The sequence below is a fragment of the Sinohyriopsis cumingii genome, chromosome 5 (genome assembly GCF_028554795.1).
Source record: "Sinohyriopsis cumingii isolate HCF-2022 chromosome 5, ASM2855479v2, whole genome shotgun sequence".
NCBI classification, from domain to species: domain Eukaryota; kingdom Metazoa; phylum Mollusca; class Bivalvia; order Unionida; family Unionidae; genus Sinohyriopsis; species Sinohyriopsis cumingii.
The window spans coordinates 92,828,610-92,834,609 of record NC_142965.1 but is presented as its reverse complement, the minus strand read 5'-3'; the positions used below and the strand labels follow the sequence as shown (position 1 = coordinate 92,834,609).

The 6,000-nt window shown below is 35.5% G+C and overlaps 1 protein-coding gene across 1 annotated transcript in view; it reads left to right on the top strand.

The window, feature by feature from the left end:
* Positions 1–512: 512 nt before the first annotated feature.
* Positions 513–6,000, top strand: part of LOC149799769 (uncharacterized) — a 62,031-nt gene continuing 56,543 nt past the window's right edge. The window contains exon 1 of the mRNA XM_089957128.1: positions 513–580. The gene's annotated coding sequence lies outside the window, so the exon portion shown is untranslated. The remainder of the gene's footprint in view (positions 581–6,000) is intronic.

Here is a 6,000-nt window from a genome sequence, read left to right as displayed (position 1 = left end):
ACAATAGTAGTTATCGTGCAATGAACATCTTTAAAAACGATAAAGTTTCTGAAGCATCGGATATGACATAGCATTACGTTCCCAAACCTTATGCCACTAGGTCTTGATGTCAGTAAAATAGTATCTTAAGTAAAGAATACTTTTAAAGCATGGTCCTTTTGTTTTTTTGTAGTCGAATTGCTTCTTCTTCTGCGACAGTTTACGTCACTGCCATTTATCTATGTTAAGTCACTCTCAGTGAATTGCATGTATCTCGCTTACTGTACCTGTATCTTTAGATCGTTTTACTGAAAGTCATTTTCTCTATCGATGGACAGAACAATAATTGACAGATTCAAAGAAACAAAAACGTTATAAGAAAGTATTTAGAGAGTTTAAAATAGTCATCGTTCTAACAATGTTTATTAAACCATTTCGAACCTTTACTTGTTTCATTATGTTATCGATGACTTAAATCAATTGATTTTTTTATTGTTTTTTATGTTTACCTTACACTTTTCAGTCACGTTCAAAGGAAATTGGGTCAGGTATTACTCACCTAAACCCTTGACAAGAAAGCAACCAGACCTAATCGAAGAAGGTTAGTATGTACTTTATTAGGAGTATTATATTACTCAGTGCATAAGCTACGCCGTTATCACCCATGCTAACCTTACTGTTTTATCTCAGTCCAGTCATCTCAGACCAGTCGTCTTAGTCAAAGTATCCACGCGCTCAGAACTACTTTTTTTTAAAAAAGAAACCCTTTTTTGTCTTCTGCTGTGCCTGACGTACTAAAATCAAACAACACCAACAATATCAACAAATATATAACGAAAACATAGTAACTTAAGGTAAATCGATCTTTGAGAACACACCATGCAAAAGCATTTCGAGAGAGACACAGACACACACAATGTCGACCTTTTTGGTATTATGTTAATGAGGGCTGTGGTGTGACCGTTGCGTCCAAAGTACACAGTCTATATGCGTGAGCAAAGAAAAATAAAACCATAAAACGTCGCATAATAATGACGTATTATCACATTTAATATATGGATGTTATATGAAATTGACAATAAATAATTAATATTTATTACAAGAAACTTTTATTTTCATCACTTCCAATTTTGAAAAGTTATCTTGTAAATAATAAAACGATATTGGCTACTCAGCTGTACTCTATTTATACTTGGTACAAGCTGTAACGAAGAGTAACATCTTTCTTTAGATTATTCATGGGAAACAACAACAACACAACAACCACAAATATAAAACAAAAACATAGTAACTTAAGGTAAATCAATCTTTGAGAACACACCATGCAAAGGCATTTCGAGAGAGACACAGACACACACAATGTCGACATTTTTGGTATTATGCTGGTTCGTTCCACACATCATAGAAAATTGTATCCTATATACAGGCCTAGCTCATTACATTTTCAGGTCGGCGTCATTAATGTAGCTAAAGGTACCTAACTAGTTTTAAATACTTCGTGTGAAACAAATTATATATTGTTAACTACATTTAATGACGCTGACCTGAAAAATGACTGCTACAAATATAATAAAATTCTCAATGCTGCGTGAAATGAACTATGACAGAAAACACTGATCCATCCACATAGTCTAAAGACATATACACTTCAGAGCCTGCTAACTCTCTTAACAACTACGGAAAACTTAGTAACAGTACGGAGAAGTGTTATATAAAACATGCTTTATTATAATTGTGTTAGGCATCCATATTGTGCCCCGGCTGAATCAAACATATACCTACAATATTTAACGAAAGAAAATGCACTTACCAGCCAGAAGGAACCATTTGTCCGTCAGCACATTAAACCATAAGCAAATTTCACTGTAGCAGTTGCCATATTTACAGGACAGAAAAAGAAATGTTCAGGGAATCTGTAAACTTCAACGTGTAGGACATAGTTATCGCAAGAGTTCGTTTATAAAGGGTTTATTATACACGTGGGTAATTTTCCAATCAATATTAAGGACAGCATAAGCATGACACACCCAGTTTCACCTCCTCCAAGGAAAAGAATAGTTATATACGATAGTGACACAGAACTCTAATTACCAATGCATAATACAGCAAGATGTTACTCTTCGTTACAGCTTGTACTAAGTATAACTATAGTATAGCTGAGTAGCCAATATTGTTTAATTATTTCCAATATTACTTTTCAAAATTGGAACTAATGATAATAAAAGTTTCGTGTAATAAATATTAATTATTTATTGTCAATTTCATATAAAAATCCATTCATTAAATGTGATTATACCTCATTACTTTGCGACGTTTTATGTTGTTATTTTTCTTTATTTACGCGTATAAACTGTGTTCTTCGGACGTAACAGTCACACCACAGCCCATATTAACATATTTATATTCATGCGCCGCATGTAAACATTGCACGAGTACACTTGTGAATAATTCTTTTTACTTTAGAGGAAAATATTGGGTGAGAAAAATAATCTACGTTGGGGTTTGGACCGAGAAAAAGAAATCCCAGTCGCGGAGTTACATTATGTGTCTCCACACTCGGGCAGGACTCGTGGGGAGACAAATAATATAACCCCTTGACTGGGATTTCCCTGTCTCGGTCCAAACCCCAACATAGATTATATATGTCTATGAACAGAGTAGACCAACAATGCGCAGATCATAAGGATGTAATACACTAGAAGACTCATAGTGTTGTGGCTAAATGTGAGTGGTCCACTTCTACCCAATGCCCCCTCCCTCAAAAACAACACCCTAATCCACCACTGTCATGTTACATTACGGTAACGCATCCGGGACAATAATGATTTTTAACTCTTTGCATACCACTCCAATGATGGATGCCTTTGAATACAGCAATGACTAGGTTTGGACAGTACTTTTTCTTTAAGGCAAGACAATTAATGATGCTATCAAAAGATGTTGCGGATTGCATGTTTAAGTTAGACAACGTGATGAAGAATTTCGAAGAATTTGTGCAACTCTTTCTTAGATGTACAATATAACTAAGATATGAGGTGTTATGAATTTGCACCATTTCGATATTAATTATCTACATAAATGTTGAACATTGAGAAAAACCTGTCAGTAACATAAATCATAAACATTGTTTAAATCAACACTTGAATTTTGGGTCATCATTGGAAGGTTGTTACAAATGATACAATTTAACTTGTATTTGATTCCTTAGTTTTAACTTTTTCTATGGGATAAGACACGTTTGGGCGATTAGATGCATACAGATTAACGCATCAGTCACAATGTTTAAATTCTTAGTAAACAATCCCTGTGTTCTCACTGTTTCATTCACGAAGTGAAGTGTGTTTACCCTCTTTTTATTGGGGTCTGCAGTTTTTCCATGCATGTCCGTCAGGAATTTATCATAGAGACTTCTTTCTTTATCTGTTTCAGTAAGATAAAATATACCAGGAATACGATTTAAATGTTAAAATGTTCATGTAGTCTATTCCGACAATCAAACAAATACAGTCCAAAATATGGAACAAAATCCATTCGGAATTGTCTACATTGATGCAGTATGTAATGGTCAAACTGAGCCACTAATGTTATATCCACCCCAGGCCGCTAGGGCCTCAAGTACGATTGGTTAGTTTCTTAAATTGCTCGAGGTTAATGTAACATATAGTAGAAAACAGCTCTATTTATCTTCATACATGATCATGACCCATACTGATATTAGCAAGCTTTGTGAAGCCAAATATTGTGAATCCAAATATTGATGGATCTGTGTTGGTTAGTTTAGCTCACTCGATTGCAAAGATCTTTCACACGCTGATATCACTAACGCGTATAGATGAGATGCACACAGCGCATGCAATTTTCAGTTGCAAATTAAACGAAATAAATTAAAAGGTCCAGTGAGTTTCATGACTTCTGCGGGTATGATTACCACTTACTGATGCAGGTAATTGCAACAGCATCATATCGTCATTCCCCAAAATATGGAAAAATATATGAAGTTTAGACTCGGTTTGTTCCAGTTACTTAATTTTGCATTATACACGATAACTAAATTCGTTGCAGCCAATATTGACGGATTAAATATCTCTCCTCGATATGATATTCAATATACTCATCCGCAATGGTAGTGTGTGTGCTTCAGATAAGATGAACCATTGGCAATCGTTTTCAGAAATTATATTGCCACCCGTCGAGGCCTTTTATTCGTCACTGTATCATAAGGGAAGTTTTAGAATATACAAAAACACAGTATGGTTGCAAAACCTTGGCGACTATCAATCTTTTTATTTACACAGATTTATAGTACTACTTCGTTGATGCGTTTGAGTCATTCCCCGAACTGTCATGTGGATTTATAAGTTAGACTTCGCGCACTATTGCATATCCCCAGGCATGACCCATGAGTCGCTGCTAATAAAAATCAAAGCTGAGTTGGAAAGTACTCACCAATCTTGATCAACATTTCGTTTTTGTTTCAAGTGAAAGTCGCAGTGGGATTTCGATGAGCCGTTTTAAATGCATGCAGCATGTACTTACATATCAACAATCTTTATGAATGGTTAATGATGCAATCCATTATCTTTCGTAGATTTTCTAATGAATTCAGCCCACACACATGGATGTGAAAAAAACACGTACACCTGACAATACAAAGAACGTCGACGGATATTTCGTTGATGTTTATCAAGACTATGAAGCGAGTGGTTGTCCCCTTATCAAAGTGTAATTGTAAACGATTCTGGATGCAAGTTTAATGAATGAACCTAACCTGTCCCAAATCTTTAGACTGAGGCAATTACTTATTTCACGCGCGAAATATATAGTGGTGTTTGTGTTTAGTAATGGATGTTATTAAAATCTACTGGGTTTTCAACGACAAGCTTTGATATCACTCTACACACATCAGCGAACGAATGCTTAAATATAGTTTAGAAAGACACGCTCATACTTATGAATAATTCTGTATTTGGCAGAGCTCTTGAGAATGTTCAAAAATGAATCCGAGTCGATCTTGCTTAGGAGAGTGAACAATGTAAGCTACGAAGGTGTCTAGCTGACTGAACATTCGAATCGTGAAGATCTCAATGGTAATGTTATCGCTCACCATATTAAACGCTCGAAGATGAAGATTACATAAACTTGGCACGGGGTCAGTCTATAAAGGGTATAGACCAATACGAAATCGTTGTTGATGCATAGTACTACTCTTAATGTATACGCAGATAGTAAACGAATTTGAGAATAGGGTGTATCTGAAAGATTACCCTCAGTTTAATGACACCAACAAGAAAATCCTTTGAAAATTCAAGAAACTTGATCAATGAGTATGGTATGACCTATTATGTCCAAAAAGTGTATGAAATCGACATATGAACACATCCCTCCTAAAACAGAAAGAATTCAAAAGGAATCGCATGTGTAATTGTTACAAAGGATCTTCGGCATGAGATTGAATATCTTCACCAGCGACGTAGATTTAGAAACACGGTGAATATGATTTAGTAAAACAAACATCGCATTGGGGTATACCGTTGCACTTTGTTGAGAGTTTCAACGCTTTATACCAAACGAAGAGTATTCCTCGACGAAATTGCAACTTCTTTGCTTGGGCATCACGATATTGCGTAACAAAATAATCTTGGTGATAGTTTCTAATCTCCAGGAACGATTGGCATCTCCTCTTTGTAGGTGTGCTTATTATATATCCACACGCGCTAAAAGAGTCTGTCCGATGCGAGACTGTAAATAAATAAATGGACTATGGTGGGAAAGTAGCGTGACGTTGCTCTCCTTCTAACTCTCCGGATGCATATAAATACCGAACTAAATAGGTTCCTAGTGAAGCTAACAGTGTGGTTGTGAAATCTGTTTATAAGTAACTGTTACAACCTTTTGTCGAATCGTTTGAGTGGGTTGTAATACAATTGCTCGTTTTGTACTTTGTAGTGCTTGTGTGAATAATGAAATTCGTTTAACCCACACATGTGATTACTCAAGGAGAACAAACCCCAATTAACTGCA